The following is a 20,101-nucleotide window of genomic DNA, read 5'->3' as shown; positions in this document are numbered from 1 at the left end:
TTTTTCATAAACATAATTATCTACATTTCCTGCTGCTCCACACAAACTAAAGTGAGAATCTGAAAAAAATTCTCTGTTGGATCTAAAGCTATAGTGTGAATCTGTCATTCCTCGATATATTGAATGAAGAGAACTTAGAAAATGCTTGTTGCTAACAGCAGTTGAGCTGAGTTTGAGATTTTTTCTTTTCAATGGCATTTCGTAGCACATTTTTGACCATGGTTATTACTACTGCAGGTAATTCAATTTCTCTTATGAGATATAATTATCGCTGGAGGAAACAGGAGAAAGGTACCATTCCAGCTAATTTTCTATGATTTCCTCATCCAGAACTTATTTTCCTCCCCCAAAACATGAGGGCCTTTGTGTTGCATGTTTGATTTTGTGTTACTGCACTGACTGTGGGGCACAATAAGACTCCATTTTTAGCACCATTTTCTTTATGCTCCTGCTATATAAATCACAGCAGAGTTGCTAACAGTATGCGACTGACAATCTTTCTTGATAGACAATTTGTGATCCTTTCAGCCTTTTACGAACAAGCTCATTAGGATAGAAGGGCTGAAAATACTTCCTAGGATATTGCAATGAACCTCAACAAATTCAGTGCATGTCTGACCATTCAAACTTTAGAGAATCAATCTTTCTTCAATCAGAACTTTGTCAGCTTCCCCTGAATGTCTGCTGAAGGTCACTGTGGTGTGTTTGTGTGCGTTGGTTTTCTTTTTATTGTTTCATTTTTTAATAAAGCATTCTGAGAAAAACTCAACAAGCCCTCCAAATGAATGCAGGTCAAGGTGAAAAGTTTCTGAACACTTTTTTAATTTCCTCAGATCAGCATTTGGAAATCATTTAAATACTCTAGTTTGATTTAGTCACTATTTTTAAATTTGAAATAAAATCTAGGCTACATTTTCCAAAAGTAGCTAAGTACTATTTTTTAAAAGCAACATTAGGTGCCTAAGTGCAACTGATTTTGGCACATAGAGATAGATACTCAAAGATATTTAGGTATCTGCAGCGTTGCAGATACATGAGTAGTGGGATTTTTCAAAAATGCCTAAGCAGGCTAGGTGACTATGTTGTCCTATACAGCCAATCACCTAGTTCTTTACTGCCCAAAGCACCTGCTGTAACTATTTCAGAGTGAGGATAATATGATCCTTATGTGTACAATCAGTTAGCAAAAGTTTGTAAAGTGCTTTGGAAATCTGTTTGGATGCCAGGTGCCATCTAAGTGCACGATCATTACAACATTCCTCAAAATTAATTGTTGGGGCACACTCTTTTCTGCTTTTAACATTTTACAAAGTGACTTCTGGTAATTGGATAAAAGGGCAGCAGATGGGAAGTGGGGGATGTAACCTTTCCCCAACACAGCCAGATACTTATCTGGAAGAAATTATTATTCTTGCCAGGTGTATGGAAATGTTTATTGTTGTGCCTCATTTTCATCTTATTGTGAGGTCTATGAGTGAGTACAATTCATTTCACTGTTAGTTACTAATAGCAAGTATTGTCTTGATGTGTTCGTATATCTTATTTTGCCAAAATACAAATTTGGCTTAATTTAAACATTTCTGATTAATCATGTTATTTTAAAATGGAACTGTGTCCTTTTTTTCTTCTTTCAATCTCTTCATTAATATGTAGCATTCATTACACTTTCCTGAGACCTAGATAATTGGACTTATAAGTGCAACTAAGTTAGTGACAAAACCTCTTGCAGGTCATATAAAACCAATTGTATGCAAATTAATTAAAGCTTGCAATGATAAAGCAGGTATGATAAAATAGGAATGAAGAAGGGAAGGACAAGTAAAGAAATACTAGTGAGGCTATATTACTGTACTATGTCTCATGGAAATGCAATTAAAAAAATCAATTCTATTCAGTGTCACAACTGTTAGTGTACATCAAAGTAAAAGTATAGCATCATTTCAGGCTACAGCCAGGCTGTGTAGATAATGGCTGATGAGTTGTGAGGTTCCCTGCTGTTCTGTATATCCACCTCCTTTCTAATGTATGGCACAGCTAATAATACCTCTCCCCCCCCCCACCCCCGCACCCCTTAAAGGAGGTGGTGGCAATTGCATCAAATTGGGTGTGTTGTATCTTATTGGGTTGAGAATGTATACAAGTGACTAAAAAAAGAGATGTAGGTTTATACTCTTGTAATTTGCAGTACATTTGAATCCTGGCATAAAAATAATGACTAAAAATTAGAAATCCAACACCATTTCCCTGTCTAGGTCATTACTGAGTTATATTTCTTGATGTCTATATAATGTACTATATGCAGCACTTTGGGGCTTGGGCATAGATACTTCCTTGGGTCATAACCCAAAAGTCCCAGTACCTACTGTTGTCTTCCTTATGCCAGTAAAATGCTTTCCAAGAAGAAAAGGTGCATCATGAATGTCACAGTTTCAGAGTAACTATACCTATGTAAAAAGAAACTGTACCTATGTAAAACCCACATTGGTTTTAGCTCATGAAAGCTTATGCCCAAATAAATTTGTTTGTCTCTAAGGTGCCACAAGTCCTCCTCGTTCTTTTTGCTGATACAGACTGACATGGCTGCCACTCTGAAACCTGTACCTATGTAGGAGCAGGATTTTATATTTGTACTATAAGAATTAATGTATGATTTGATCATCCTGCCAGCAACCCTTTTTGAATAGCAGAAAGGAATGACCCTCTGGGACATTGGTAGAAATGCATCTGACAGACTGCCAGTGTCTGTGCTGATGTTAAGGCAGGGACAGACCAGAACAATCCTTATGACTGATTATGGTCACCCTTTTGTTTTAGGATAAGTTATAATGCCTACTATGGTTTCCTATATATATATTATAAATTAGGCACTCTAGTTAAATAGAGATTTCTTTGTTTTAAGGTTTACTGAGTAAGAGTCAAGATCTTGTATTGTGTCTATGTTAAGGAGATTAGAGGAATGTTGAAGGCCTGGGCCACAATGTGAACTGTTTTGATTACAGAATTTAGTAAGGTTTAATTTACAATGCCTTTCTTGCTCAACATAAAAACTGCTGTATTCCTTTGAAGGTCTCTGTAAAAGACTGGTTTCAGAGTAACAGCCGTGTTACTCTAAGGTGCCACAAGTACTCCTTTTCTTTTTGTAAAAGACTGTTTGTGTGAATGAGGAATGCATGCATCAGGAAAAGATAAGGTGTGAAGGCCACTGTTAAAAATCAGGTTTCAGAGTAGCAGCCCTGTTAGTCTGTATTCGCAAAAAGAAAATGAGTACTTGTGGCAGATGGTCAAGGAAGGAGAAGTGAAGAAACTTAACACTAGAGAACCATCAATGCACATCCATAAGTGAGGAAGGGCAGATTGACGACCCTGAGCTGGAGGCTGGCACCCCTAAAGACAAGACAATTGATTAAATCGAAACCAGGACAGGATAACCCTCTCAGAGGTGTTTCGGAATGTTAACATCAAAAGATAACACCAATTAAGGACAGGTTTCAGAGTAGCAGCCGTGTTAGTCTGTATTCGCAAAAAGAAAAGGAGTACTTGTGGCACCTTAGAGACTAACCAATTTATTTGAGCATAAGCTTTGGTGAGCTACAGCTCACCGATGAAGTGAGCTGTAGCTCACCAAAGCTTATGCTCAAATAAATTGGTTAGTCTCTAAGGTGCCACAAGTACTCCTTTCCTTTTTACCAATTAAGCAGTAACCGGTCACAAACTGACACAGCAAAATCCATAGACTTCAACAGAGAAAAAAGACTAAGAACAGGGTGGTTGGCCATGGGACTTTGGGTTCATCTTGCCACAACTCCACGAACATCGGATCACGAGTGACAGAGCCCGGCTCCCCTCTGCGACCAATCTGGTTGGCCACTAGATTGATCCAGACTCTGGACTGGTAACTACAAACATCAACTGGCAGGACTGTGTGCATGGTGTGTGTGTGTGACTGAAAAGCATATGCTAACTGCTGTATTCGCAATAAATGCGGCGTGTTGCCTTTTTCCCTGAAAAAGATGCTTCTTATAAGCATAACAACTATATTCCCCCCCATACCCCCACACACGGTCCCTCAACAGCACCCACATTAGGTTTCAGACTCCTATTTGCCACGTCTCTTGAGTGGAGACCTACATCTCTCTCCCTTCTGACCGAAGGTTTTAAGGCTCCACAGCCCCTTGTCATACAATGTGGTATCTCCAGCAAGCCACTCTGCCTAAAAGCCAGCACCTGAGCTCTGCTTGTTTTCCAAGGGCTATGAACAGTATGTGCCAGCATTACAAGTTAGCACACAGTTTTTTCCTCAGGGGAGTACATCTGTTCTTAGGAAAAAAATGGCAGAAAAAAAATGGCAGAAAAAATACATAAAAATAACAAAAGTTCCTACACATGTACTAATAAACTTATCTGAAATCACCCATCTTCCACATAGGGAGTCTGCAGGTATGTCTACACTGAAAGAAGCCCACAAAAAATGCAGCAGTAAGTCTCAGAGCCTAGGTCTACAGACTTGGACTTGCAGGGCTCACTCTAGGATGCTAAAAATAGCAGTATAGACATTTCTGCTTGGGCTCTGAAACCTGGCAACAGGGTTGATTCTCACGGCCCAAGCATCAGCCTGTGCAAGAACATCCACACTGCTATTTTTAGTGCCATAGCATGAGCCTGAGTCTACAGACCCAAGCTCTGAGACTGGCTGCTATGGGTGGTTTTTTTGTTTTTGTTTCTTTTAAGTGTAGATATAACTTGATAGGCCAATATCCCTGCAAACCCTTCAGCAAGTGTTGGGGCCTTTCCTTGAGAAGAAGGTCCTGTACATTTGCTAAATCTCAATGAGGCCAACCAGTCTGTTTAAACTCATCTGTTCATAGCCACCTAGTCTCTGAAAAACCCAGTTTGAACCAATATAAACATATACCCCGGGGGGTTCCTTTTGATTTGTTTACCATCTTAGTGACAGTGCTTTTACCAGGTACTAGTATTATGTATTAGAAGAAATAACAAATTACACAGGCAACTCTGTTGTTTCGTAACCTTCAAGTCCTCAACTTTGCAACCTTAATAACATTCTTTTAACATTTTTATGTTGATACTTTTACAATTATAGGTTACTTGAACATTAACTTATTCTTGAGATGAATATAAAATTGTAAGTCTGAGTGTGATTGTAATTGTTTAAAGCGTGAGTGGCAGATATCTATAAAGATGCCTCTGTGCATGCCTTTGTATAATTGATGTCAATTTCCCTCCTTCTACATATGTAGTTTTTAAAAGTCATATCAAGAGTCTTTAAAGGTAAATTAAACTAAAGAATGGAGCCACCTTCAAGAAGAAGCAATGGAAGCATAACCATTTGCACTAGTAGGTGACTGCTTAATAAGCACCTCTTGGAAATGATAAAGAAATACAAGAATCTTTCCTAGAAAAAAAAATCAGGAATCATTCCAGCCCTAATATTCTGTTTCATATCACAGAGATTGTGACAGAAGCGATACCAGAAGAGAGAGGCTAATGTAAACTGGATTTCATCTCAATAGCTATTTTTTTACTCCAATAACAATTTTAAAGTGCCTGAGATAAAGTATAAATGCTAAGAATTGACTGGAGTAGCATCTTATAGAGCCGATAGTACATCTATCTTGATCACTTATTTTTTAATAGAAATGATCCTCATTCCACAGAAGGAAAAAAAAAGTTCTATTAAAACTAGGGAGCCTGATCCTTAACTGAAAACATCACACCAAATAACATTTCAAAAGAAAATTAGAAATGTAAGCGCTGTCTGGGGCTACATCTCCACATTGTGATAATATTGTTATACTAGAGGGGAAACTGAGATCCTATCTTACATCTTATGTGTTACACTGTTGAATTAAGAAGAAAAACTTGGGTTAGGAGGGTGTGAGCTTTAAAGGGATTATTTTTTAAAAAAAATCTGTTCTTTTTTATACAGTTTGTGAATTAGATAAGAACATAACTGAAGGGACAATGTTTGGGGATGTTGGTTTTTGATTTATTTTTTTTTTTGAACAGTGAATCATGGTGAACTGGTGTAAGTTAGTTCCATTATATTCAATGGGGTTTACACATATGCATATGGCTCCTCTGCACTGCACTGCACTGCAATGAAACACTTGCGGCTGGCCTGTGTCAGCTGTGGGGCTATAAAACTATATATAGATGTTTGGGCGCAGGCTGCAGCCTGGGCTCTGGGACCCCATTAAGGGGGAATTCACTGACTCTACTAGGGCAGAGTTTAGACTACAATATTTGACATAATTATATTCATAGATGTCATTGTTTGTCAGTGTTACAAGGATCCTGAAATACCCTGTGCCCAGAAATTTCCAAGAAGTAAAAGAAAATAGTATCATCATGAGACCAACCCTAGGGACTTCCCCTTCTCCCCTATTTGCCTTTCTAATTTGAGACATAGCAAGTTAAACAGCTCCTCTGCCCACTCTACCATCAACCTGCAAAACTTATTTGCTGGGTGGTCTTATTCTGAACTATCAGTTTTGTGTTTGGATTGTCTGATTTCATCGTAGGCACCGAAAACCCCACTGACATCAATGACTTGAGTGCCTGGGGGCAACACAGAATTTTAGAGGTCTAGATCAGCTGTGGGGGGAAAACTGTGCCCGAATAAAGTAAGACCTCTAGGGGAAGATTTTTTGAAGACACAAAAGGCATACAGGCTCCCCATTCACATTGCCTTTCAGTGGGAGTTGGTACTTAACTTCTTTCTGTGTCTGGGAAACTCTCCTGCTAACTGTTGAGTCAATTGCAACTGCAGATCAAAGTATAGCGGAACAGTATGCAAAATCCCAGGAAAATTTGTTCATTGAAATGAATGCAAATGGGAAAAAAAAGTCAGAGTTCCACCCACATCCTATTACACAATGGTATAAAAGAGGCTACATCTTTGCTTTGTTTTTCAGTGTAGGAGAAGAGCCGTGGGATTTTTTGTAATTATTTATTTTCTTTCCCTTTATTTTTAAATACTACTTTTAAAAAAAAACAAAAAACACACAAAAGAAACTGGAGTAAAGCAAAAACAACACATAAGACCATTACTTATGGGCTGAAATTTCTACTGGTATAATTCTGAGGCCAACTGACTTTCAGCAGCAGAGATTTGGGCCCATTTTGTTTACATTCCCAGTACATGAGAGTTGTGTTACTCAAGTCTCCCCCATTGAATAAGGTTACAGCTGAAAAATTGTAATTTAAACAAAAACAGTGAAACCCAGAATTATTCCTATAGCACTAATGCTACTCTTTATGGACCCTGGTGTGCCTTAGTATTCTTGAGTCTACAGTACTTTTTGTAATATAGCCATTGTTCTGAGTTCCTGAAATTCTTCGTTACAACAGGGAAAGTTAAGAATGCTGGAACAGCTCTAACTCTGAATTTTCTTCCTTTAGTTGCTTTAAATGACAGCCATAATAATATACAGGCAGTTTAACACTTTGACAGTGTGGGATTTGGGAAGCAGACTTAGTTTATTGTTGACAAATGTAGTTCTTGAGCCTGAGCCATCTATCCTGGGATAGAAGATGGTATAAAAGGTTGTTCACTGGAAACTTTGAATAATTCATAACATATGCTCTCTTCAGTGAAATAGTAAGTCCTATTTTAGATCAAGCTTCCCCGTACAGCAGAATGTTGTCACCTAGAATGATTGGAAACATTTTTTGCTACACTTTTTGTTTGAATTGAGTTCTAAAGGAAAGTTCAAAGGGCCACAGCTGACAAGGATAGTCTCTCATAATAATCTTGGCAGTATTAAATTCATGTAGATGCCCACAAGAGAAAAGAAGTAAACCCTGTTTTATAACAAAATAAAGAGATACTTGAATCACATCATGATCCTTTTTGTGATACCAGTGCTCAGTGCTAGTATCACTGGGAAGAGGTACACTACACATATATGTCGGATAGAAATGTGATGCTAGCTCTGCGTGCTGTTAGCATGGGGCATTTCTATTGATAAATGTTAACTCTGCATGACAGGTTGTATCGATAATATCATCATGAGACCACTCCTAGGGATTAGCACTTTGGTAATTTAGAGTGGGGGAGTTCAACCTCTCTATCAGACAATCTGTTGTTTAAAAGTGTAACAGTAATGATTTTTGCATTTATATTGCACTTTTCATCCAAAAACTGCAGTTCAGATTTCTGTTTCTTGTGATGTCACTAGTCTCTGAACAGTCGTCCACTGGAAAGTGAAATGTCCAGACCAGACATTCTTAAAGTTAAAAAGGGGATTTTTCTTTTTAATCAGGTCCTGTTTATTTACCATAAGGAGCAGTAAAGTTCATATTTTTTCTTTTCTTTTCAGGCCCCCTTTAAGGGACCAGTTCTGCAATTTCAACAGTTATTCAAGTAAGTAGACAAGACTCTGAAAATGCAGAGGATGCAGATCCATTCAGTAGTAAGATGCTTCCGCCTCCCACCCCAGAAAACAATGACATTTAAACTTACTCTTTAGTACTGAATTACTACAAAATGCCAAATGAAACAACATATGGCATAGCAGAGCTATAGAAAATGCTGCATTTGTATTACATAGTCCGTACTGACTTTTTCTAATGTAGCAGGTTTCTCTTGTAAAAACTTCTCTAAGCATATTATTTGAAGGCTAGCCCTTTAAACTTAGCAGACTCAAGCTGCTACCACACCATAGTGGCCATTTTGCAACTGGCTTCTGCTTGCCATATCTCCTCCTGGTTTTGTTGGTAACTATGTCAAGCTTTTATGCTTTTTCCCCCCACACTTTTCCTTTTCTAATTTCTGAGGAGATGGTATGTTCTCACACATTCTGACCTAGGAATTCAGGAGTGTCTGCTAGCCATAGAGGAGTGGTTAGCAATACTTAGGGAGTCTTTACTCTGAATTTGTTTTCTGGTTTCAGTTAGTTTGCTTATTTTACTTTAAAAAGTTTAAAAAGGCTTGTTGGGGAGGATTTGGATAATGATTTTGTGTAGCTTTGAACAGAATAAAAATTGAGCTTGAGCTGTCTATTGTGGAACAGAGAATGGTATAAAAGTTTGGTGACGAGGCATGTTGAATAATTCGTCATACATACTCTTTCCAGTGAAATAGTATGTCTGTTTGAAATAAAGCTTCCCTGTGTGGTGGAACGTTCTCACCTAAAATGACTGGAAACATTATTTTGTTACTTGCTGCATTTTGAATTGAGTTCGAAGGGAGAGTTCAGAAGGCCGCAGCTGACAAAGACATCCTCTTGGAAACGTGTATATACAAATATTGAAGATGTTCAAGAGACCAGTCTACTGAAATAGAGAATGGATTTTATTTACTTTGTAAAAATAACAGTAAATCCTTCCTAAGAGTTAACCTAACATCTGAATTACTCTAAAAACCTAATAACTTGGAGGATTTCAGTGATTCACACACAATTTCATGATTAAATTCTTTGTTTAAACAAGAAAAAAATTACAAGCAGCATAAAAATGAACTGATGTCCTAGCTCTAAACATTTAAAAAAAACCCAAACAATTAGATTAAAACAGACTGTGCAATACAGTAAATATAAACCCAACAATATAGGTAAATACTGCACACTAACAAACAACCTCTCCCTTCAAGCCCCCAGTTCCCTCACCAATACAAAACATATGCAAATTAAGCTTGAAAAGAAAATACCTAAAGGATCATATTATGATAGCTGTCTCTCAGCCCTCAGGCACAATTCCATCTTATCATGGGTATAATATTTTATACACTAATTTCATTTGTCAGGCTGAGAAAAAGGAAGAGAGCAGTTAGCATCAGAATGCAGGTCTCAAAGCTCTTGCTACATGCTACAGAGATGACAAATGAGTAAGATTCCAATGCTACAGTTTGGAACTGTGGAATGTAATTAGCAGATAACCAGAAATCACTCTAATGACAACCCCCTTCTGCACTCTTACACCTGTTGGACACTAATACACTAAAGCTCAACTGCCCCCAGTGCACAGATCAAGTAGAAAGTGTGTTACAGTTCTCTCCACATAGGTGGTGAAACCACACAAATGGGAATAAGGTGTCTTTGAAATATTCAGCATGTTCTGCCTCCCAGAACAAGTGGTTGTTTAAAATTTTTGATAGATTTGCTTTGTGTCTACTTAATGATGTCATATGAGAGATTAATTAGGCATTACATTTAACAATTTGAAATCCTGAAGGAAAAAATAAATGGAAAATATGTTATGGACAATAGTTTTGGAAATAAAAGACATGAGCTATAACTTACAAAAATTCTGATATACTCTATAGTTTCAGTGTTTCCTTCCTAACGCATGAGTGTTGTGGAGATGGAAAAGGGACTTTCAATTGCACTCTACATTTATTTACACCCATGCAATCCCATTGACTTCAGTAGGTCAGACAGACCCCAGCAGTAAGAATCCAACACTAGCTTTATGTGGGCCATAACCAGAGTGTTCTTGTTCATCAAACAGATGCACTGGTTATCTTGAGGGAACAGGACACCTCTGGCGTTTCCAGCACAGAATTAAGCCTGATCGTTCCAGGCAAAAGACTCTGGAGAAGGGTCATGACTGAAAATCTTCCTGCTTCCCTCTGTTTTTAAATTGCCGCTTCGCATGATCTAGCCCCTTCTGTGCCAGGAATATGCATCTGCACACATGCGCATTTCCCATATTTTCCTATATGTATTCTATTCAGGTTCTAATACGGTACTGATCAATGAGCACCTGAACACCTTCCAGTGATGCATTTAAGCGAATTCTGAGTCTAATGTGTTATGTGTAGTTCCTCTCCCCAGAGAGAAAATTGCATACAGAATGTTTGTGTGCTTTTGTAGTGACTGTCATCTTCACCACCACTTGGACTCCGAGATTGAAAAGTCTGACCTTTCAAGGTTTGAGCTCAGGGACTAAATCCTGGGACTGGGAGCTGTAACAGACTTGTATCTTCTGTGGATAGATCACAGTGTGGAACACATAACATGCACTGATTGGTGGGTGTAAAGGGGCTAGGCCAGGGCTCGACCTTCTCCGGGGCACCTGGGAGCCACACCAGCTCGCTACACACAGTTGACTTTGGGGGAATTTGTCCAGCCATCAGAGTCTCCCTCAGCAGCCTTTGCGGTAACTGCAGTAACTGTAGGCCCGGGCCCTGGGTCAGGGCGGGGCACCAAATAGTCAGTAGCTCAGGCCCTCAGGCAGGGGCTGAGCAACACAGCATGTGTGAATTAGCCTAGGCCTCCAAGTACCTGGAAGAGGGGGAGACTGCCACCCACGAGTTGGGTGGCAGGGGGGGACGCAGGCCCACCCACTTCACTGCGTCCCAGCCCGGGGCCCTAGCAGCAGCAAACAACCTGCTGCTGGGTCAGTGGGGATCCTGACTGCAACACACTGACATGGGTTCTGGCAGAGTTACAGCCAGACTAGGGTCGGCTGTCCCCGCGCTACTTCCTAACTCCCCTTCTTCTGGTACCTGGGTCACAACGGTGTTCTCCGGGGGGGTCCAGCAACATGGGTTCCTCGGGGTAGTGGGCAAGCAGCAGGCCCGGCAACTCCCCTGGATAGTGGGCGCAAGGCAGGTCCGGCAACTCCCCTGGATATCTGGCGCAGGGCAGGTCCGGCCAGTCTTGGTGTGGACCTGGGGCCATGGGGTTTTCCCAGTCGCGAGCTGAGCTAGCTACATCTGGCCTCCCCAGCTGCTGGTCCTCTGGTGAGCTCTGAGGGCCCGTCTTTCTACTTCTGGGTCACCGCCTGTCCCTCTGAGCAGCAGGCTCAGAGCTTTTTGGCTCCACCCCACTCTGGTGTCTGGAGGGGTTCGACCCTCTCCCGGGTGGCGAGGAGCCACACCGCCTCGCTACAGTGGATTATACTTCTTTTATGTGTGAAGGTGAGGTCACAGTTGGAGTAGAAAGTGGGATGCTGATGATGGGTTTGTGGTCCTGCAGGAGTGAATTCCACAGTCATGTAGCTGCCCCCAGAAAAATTCTAGGTGAAATCCTGGCCCTATTGAAGTCAATAGCAAAATTTCCATTGAGAGCAACAGGCTGAGGATCCACTCTTTGTCTCTGGCACAAATGGACTTCATTCATGCATTTAAACTCTGCCATGAGAGGAGATTTTGGCCTAATATGTGTATGAAACTTAACTAATTTACTTTATTTTGATTAATAGAATGTGCCTATCCCATGCTCTAGGCACATCAGAGTACTCAAACTGGTTATATTTTATTTGATTTTTGAGCAATTGTATGCAAATCAGAAGGAAGCAAAATATATTCCTTTGCCATAGGTACTTTTATTTGTTTCAATTCATGCTACACTAAAAAAATCCCAAAAGCTTAAAACAACCATCCCAGGCTCTGGTCAGCTATTACATTCATTTATATAGATTAATCATTTATATGACATGGCAGTTAGGCAACTGAATAAACGGAGTCTTTCAGTTACTCCCAAATCACCATAATTTAGGAGGAGAAATCTAAACAAAAACTTAACTTCCCTCCTTCTCCTGCTGCCTTCATCCCCCAGTGTCATACCCAAATCTTTAACAATGATGAAATTTGGCTGGCTGTGCCAGGGCAGTGATGACCTAGTGGGGCATTGCTCTGTGTAATTCATATGCCAAAAAAGGAAACTTCATGCTAGCTGATAATAATTTACATAGAATGTGAGATTTGTCTTCATTTAAATTAATTTGAAGGGTATTTTTCAGTTGAAGTGTGTGTGTGTGTGTGGGTGTAAACTTGCATTGAAAGCTGTTGTAGTAACTTTTTTTTTCTTTAAGTAAGAATTAGTTGTGGGGAGGGAAGTGACTTCATACTTAAAGCCAGATTCTGCCACCCTTACTCACCCCATGGAGTGCTTTGGCATTATTGATAAATCAATGAGACTACCTTTCTGAGTAATGAATGTTGAGAGGATTTGGTCCTATATTATTCTGATTTGGGAAAGATAAGACCTTTATATGGCATTAGCAGAATCACAATTTTGCAAATATAAAATATACTAAAAAAATCTGTGTGTGCTGCTTTTGTGTATTCTGCAAAATAAGAACATGAACTACTTCGAGGTATGTACGGAATGAATAATTTTGCTTTTGTAAGGCTTGTATCAAAATAACTTTTACCATGTCTCATAAGATTACTATTACTCATATATATTCTAGACCTGTCTTTTTCTTCCACTGAAATTCTTGTCTGTTTAAACAGTAACAAAATTACAGAGCAAAACAAGACACATGCACAATGACAATGTAGCCTGGGCCTTACACCTTCGAGTTTTTTAAAGGAATGGAATATGTGCCAGTCTATTTATCCTTATAGCAGTTCAGCAACAACTGTAATCTCGAATGGAACAAGCACTGCTACTTCCATTCTTAGTAGAAGTTCAAATTGTACCATTTCTCCAGTGGAATTAAGCTCTGAGACTGGCCACTGCATTGCAAAAGAAGGGAAATATGCCACATAAACTGCTCAAGATGTACCATTACTCAGCAAATCAATGTGGAAGCCTTGCTAATATCCAGTGTCTTTTAGTAAGAATAGTGGTTACAAACACTTCATCTTTACTTTTGAAGAAACTGACCTGAACCAAATCTTCATATTCAAACAATTGTAAACTTTGAAAATTATTGCAAATCCAAACATTGATTTTAACAGGTTCTAGAACAGACCAATATATATAAGACATGACTCAGACGTAAGTCAGGATTTAAACTCACATCTTCAGAAAAATATCATCCTTAAAGGTACACATGCAGCATAAACAAATGACACAATCTCTCTTCAATCCCAGGACTATTTTACCCTTCTTAAGGACAATGTGGCCCTCAAGCAATGTTGTAGTTTTGAGACTCTCTTGAACAGCAAATCTGAAGTCTCATCTGTTACCATGGAGTCCATTCCTCAGCATCCAGTAATAGAACATCTTGCTGACCCCCCATCTTCTGAGAAAGTTTGGTGAACAATCACTCAGACTAGAAACAACGAGGTGCCAGGCCCAGATATCATCCCTATGGAGCTCTTCAAAGCTGGTGGAATGGCACTTGTGCAAAAATTTCATCAACTTCTTGTTAGAATTTGGGTTAGTGAGGAAATTCCAGCCTACCTAAAGAATGTCAATAGTGTGACCATTTTTAAGAAAGAGGAGAAGCCAATGTACAGGAATTACTGAGGTATTGCCCCCTTCTCCCATTTCCAGGAAGATTCTGCTCGCATCCTTTTGAACCATCTCCTCCCCCTGGCTGAAGATATCCTTCCGGAATCCCAATGTGGTTTCAGACCATCTGGGGGCACCATTGACATGTCCAAGAGAAGTGTAGAGAACAACACCAGCCATGGTTTATGGCATTTATCGACCTAACTAAGGCCTTTGATTCTATTAATTGTGAAGCAATTTTGGAAAGTGCTGTCTAGGTTCAGTTGTCCATTGAAGTTCACTTGTGTTCTCAAGCTACTTCATAATGGGATGACCGCTAATGTCCTCTGTAATAGGTTGGAGACCAACCCATTCATAGTGGGGTACTGTGCTACTGCCCCAATCCTTTTTTTCCATCTATCTTGCTGTAATATTGATTCTTATTTCTGACCGCCTTTCTCTTGAAATTGGGATTGAGCATTGCATAGATGGCCAGCTATTCAATCTGCAATGTCTTCATTCTAAAACTAAAATCACCAGGACTCTTATTATTACTGACCTTCAGTATGTTGATGACTGTTTTATCCTTGTGCACACTGAGGCTGACTTGCAATCCACCCTGCATCTGTTCTCAGGTGCCTATCATAGCCTGGGATGTTCCCTCAACATTGGGAAGACTAAGCTGCTCCACCAGCCTGCCCCAGCACAAGTTCCCCCCATTCTCCCACATATTGTCATTGGTGGTGAACCCCTGGTAAACGTTGAGCATTTCCTTTACTTTGGTAGCCACCCTTCCCAGACGGCCAGTCTTGATGTGGAGATTGAGCACAGGATCATCGTGCCAGCGTATCCCTCAGAAAGTTGCTTCATCATGTCTTTATTGATGGAGATCTGCGGATGGAAACTAAGATCCTGGTCTACAATGCAGTAGTCATCCCCACTCTTCTTTACGGGTGTGAGACATGGGTGACATATAGAAGCCTTCTTAACCATCTGGAGTGGTACCAACAGTGTTTAGGAAGGTTCTCCGTATCAGATGGGAAGACCGTCACACCAATGCCAGCGTTCTCTCTGCAGCTAACATCACCAGTGTTGAGGCGAAGATTATGACACATCAACTTTGCTGGGCTGGCCATTGTGCGTGGATGGCTGATACACATCTTCTGAAGCAAGTCCTCTTTTTTCAACTTAGTTGTGGTAAGAGGGCTTTTGGTGGACTGAGGAAACGCTACAAGAACACCCTGAAAGTATATTTGAAGAAGGGAAGCATTGACCCCATGAACTGGGAAGAGCTGTCTGGCACTAGAGTGCAATGGCATTGCATCATACCTCAACCCTCAACCTATTTTTGAAGAGAATCACCTTGCTCAAGAGGGTGAGAAACGGCAGAGGAGGAAGAAAATGGTACAGCATCCCAAATAGCAGTTGTGCTCTTTCCAAGCAACCACCTGTCACATATGTGGAAAAATCTGTAAACCGCAAATTGGACTCCTCAGCCATCTTAAGTCTCATCAATGACTTTCCCCGCGGCAGACATCATCCTTGTATCAAGGGACAGCCACCGCAGCATAAACACATCAAAATTTGTCAGTGCAAATCTTAGATGTAAAGTCCCAGGAATAACACCTCACTTGTTTTCATGTCCCTCTGCAAAATAAGCCAGCTGGCTCACTTGTCCTTGCAAAGGATATAGCTATTTTTGGGTGCAATGATGTGTATTTTCTTCATTGTTTGTGAATACATTAAAAAAAATTCTTTGGGGAAATTAGTGTTTTAGCAAAGTTCTGGATTGACAGCCCTGGAGACCAGAGTCCTCTATTAATCCACAGAACATGAAACATGCACAGCCACAGTGCAAGCTTCCCCAACTGTCTTGCCAGCATGACTTACTCTTTATGAACTAGTTCATGGGAGAGAAAGTAGTCCAGTATTCATGCCGTTCAATCTTTGCTTTCTCTCTTAAATGGAGAGTGTGATTAACCACTGTTTACAATAAACTGACTCCAACATAAAATTGGAGTTAATGCAGTGGTGAATCAGTCCCAAGGGTCTTTCGTGTGGTAAGATTTTATTTTAATCTGGTGATTTAGGCATTGTAAACTAGATTGAAGTCAAAAAGATTAATTCCACAAGGTGCTGAACAGCCATTAAGTGTTAACCACTCTCACTTATTATTTGAATGAACTACCTTGAAATTACAAGCTCTATACTCCATTATGAGTATCCAGAACCAACCAGTTTCCCCATTGCTTGTGAATATTATGTAACATGAACTCTGCACATTAATATTAGAGTTGATCAATTTTTAAATGATTTTTTTTTTAAATTGAAAAATGGTCTTGTTTTGAAAATGATTTTTTAGATGACTTTTTTGAAAGTCCTGACATTTTTTGTGTGACTTTTTTGGAAAACTTTTCAGCCATGTTTTTGCTGGGAGGTGGGAGGGGGGACAGAACAAATTTCAAAATGATGTAGATTTTATTTTCAATCAGGTCTATTGAATATGCAAGGCACTTGGTTTTGACAAGCTAATGAGACTAAACTAATGAGAAATATTTTCAGATACAAAAGTAAAGTATTAAGCCTTTGTTTGCAAACCCAACAATGTTATCATTGGCTTGACATCATAAAATTCAATATGTAATTGAGACACCTTAAATGTCTTCCTTTGTTCTTTTATTGTTATGTTCAGGGTATATCTTTCATTACAATTCTAAATATATATTGTTGTTTGTCTAGTCATTCTATATGACAATTACAAACTGGATAAATTTTAATTTCAAATTTCAAGTATAGATAAGTATATCGTAGGTAACATCCATGTTGCATATTTTTAATGACCAGTTCAACATTAAAAGTCACATGTTATTGGGCAACATCCTGAAGTTCTTTTTCCAAAATTGACTATGCTTTGTTGGCACAGTGTGTAGTAAGGGGCAGTGTGGAGCTCTCCCACCCTAGGAGGTAAGGGGCCGCACTCTGCTCATTGAGAATATTCCTGAAGCATCTGTTCAGACAGAAGCAGTGAATAGCAGCTACAGCTTTCTCCATCGTGTATGCAGCTCACTCTGTGGGACGGTGTTAAGTGGAATAGAGCCCTGGCCCTTCTTCCTCTTCCCCTCTTTGAAACATTATGCATACCTGATGGAGGAGAAAGAGATCAATCCTGTGCTGGCATGAGTTTAGGTAATATAATAATGCCTAGCCGTCTTGGCAGCCATAAAGGCCAAGCAGAATCCAGACTTCAGTTTTCGCTTAGTCCTTACTCACGCAAAACTCTCACTGAATCAATGAAATTTTTGCCCAGGTGCTTCCGGATTTGGTCCAATATGTGCAATTCACCCAATCCCAGATCCAGTTTACTCTCATCCGTAAAAGTAGACAGTCACTCACATTGCAAAACCATACTGCCTAGTATTTAACTCCAAGACTGAAAATGTTTGATTGTCAGCTGTTTTATGCTGCAGTGGTTAATTGGTGTCCTGTAGCAGAGATCAAAATAGAAGAATTTACTGAATCTTAACTTTAGGGATGAAAATAGCTTGAATGAAACGAAATGAAATGAAATGAAAATCAGCACTGCTAATATATAATCCAAATAACGTAACTTTTAGAATGTTAAGTGCAATGGCAGTATTAAATGTGTAATCCCTTGTTTTCGAGGGATAAGAACATTTTCCGTGCCAGTATAGGAACCTGGATAGACAGACATGCAATATAGACCATTTCCATAACTTTACATTCAGAATTGAGATTTGTCTTAGCAATGCAGAATGCTATATAGATTGGGTTAAAACACTAATACTCCAATACAGGGAGTTCCATGTAAAGAATCATAATACCAGGATCCTTCCTTGTCCCTTAAAGCTTCCAGGCAGTAGGAAAGAAAGTGGAGAATTAACCCCTTCCCTCCCATCAGAAAAAAGTGAGAGAACCTCTGTTGTGGCCTCTCCGATTGTACAGAAAGTTGCAAGGGAGGAGTTTTTGGACTTGATTTTCAGATCCACTTGTGTATGCACAATTTTGCACACTTGCTCAGCTTTGAGACACTGTCTATGCAGTAGCAGCTCTTCATGTAGTTAGGGCTTCTCACATTTGCAAGCTCATATGTCCCAGTGGATTCTGAGTGTGCAGTGTCCAACCCCTATGCACACAAGTTTAGAATCTAGCACAGGGTCAAAAAGTGCATGTGCATAACTATGCAGTGGAGCTCAGGTGAGGCAACAACAGATAGGTTGAGACAAATGGTCACAGGGACACCAAATCCTCATAGTAAGATGTGCCTATGCTTTCATTGTATAATTTGTGCCGTAGAATCCCATCAATACATGGTGATGTTTTATGACAGCCATACAGTGTGACTATTAAGAGCTCCTAGTAAAGAAATGCACATTGGAAGCTATTTGCAGTGCACAACAACTTCTATTGGCTTTAGAAAAACCTATGAGCATTGTCCCTGAGTGTTCTCTCACAGGCACGTTATCTAATAGCTGTCTGCATCTGTACGGACATTCCTTTTCTATCCCACAGCAACAGTCACAATATAAACATCGCAATAGAGTCTCAGGTCACGGCAGTGCCACTGACAATATTGTCAGCCTGCTAGCTCAGACACAGAAGTATAGCTTTGGCAGCACAAGCAGTGGGAGGGGCTAGCCACCCCAAGAACATACCCGTGGGCTCTGATGGGATCATACTTGGCGTGGCTAACCCTTCGTGCCGCTGTGCCTACATTCTATTTTTAGTCTGATTGAGCTTGCCTGGGTATAACCTCCTCCACCTGGAAATTACACCTTCCAGCTACAGTGTAGATATACCCTGAGTGACAAAGTGCTGTTCCTGCTCTGTGAGGTTGAGTGAACACAGTCAAGAATGGCGAACCACAACATCTGACTGAGCAGCTTTGTTTTGGCTTGTAGGTCTTCTATTTGACCTGCATGCTTCCATCTTGCTAGCAGGTGGGCTTTGAGTCCCAGTCTGGGAGAGGCCCAATTTGCTTGGCTATACAAACAAAACAGGAAGGCAGACCAGAACGACGGTGCACATCCATAATGATAAACAAATCCCAGCAATCAATCTTAGCTTAGGGCTTAATGGAAGAGTTGCCATATTGACAGTGTAACAGCATTGCCATCTTTCATAATTTTATCACACAAATTTGAGGGTGTTCTCAGAGTCCCATCTGCTGGAATCACATTATTGCATGAGAAACCTCAGCTTTTTATTTGATAAATAAGTACGTTTTTAGCCCTCATAGTTGCAGAGAAAAGCTTGATAGCTTAGAGCAGCGGTTCTCAACCCACGGGCCACATGCGGCCCAATTAGCACACAGCTGCGGCCCAGCTCAGCTGCATACTAAAGGCTGACCTGCCTCGCTAGGCGGGGGTCTGGAGTCCGAGGCTGCCGGCCAGCCCTGCACAGCGTGGGTCAGGGTCTGGACTGCCACTGCCCTGCAATCCGGCCCCTGCGGCCCAGGTAACATATTATGGTCCTCATATAACCACTGGCTTAGAGTGTATGCTATATATACAGAAATCAAAAGGAAAGGAGAAGAACCCAAAACTTTTTTTTTTCAGTAATATGATTTTAAGAGAAACTTATGATTGTTTTTTTTTTTTGGGGGGGGGGGGGAGGCTAATTAATGATTTTCAAATGACTGAGGTGAGATGAGTTATTTAGCCCTCATTTAACTGATTTGGGTTAGTGTTTGTTCTGGATCAAGAAAGATGTTTAAAAGATTTTTTATGTGTAGGCTAAGTTCAGAACCTGTTTATCATAACAAGTCCCACTTCAACATGTATTCTTTTGATACTGCAGAATATAAAACACTTGGCATTGTAGGAAACTGGATGTCATGAGACAGACCCATCAGTCTTGTATCCTCTAGTTTAAGTACTAGCATTTCTCTATATTTAAATTTCCATGTAGATTTTTACATTCAAGAGTTGTTATAGTTCCTACCGTGATGA

The sequence above is a fragment of the Chelonia mydas genome, chromosome 2 (assembly GCF_015237465.2).
Source record: "Chelonia mydas isolate rCheMyd1 chromosome 2, rCheMyd1.pri.v2, whole genome shotgun sequence".
Taxonomy (NCBI): domain Eukaryota; kingdom Metazoa; phylum Chordata; order Testudines; family Cheloniidae; genus Chelonia; species Chelonia mydas.
Note: the sequence above shows the minus strand (reverse complement) of the source record.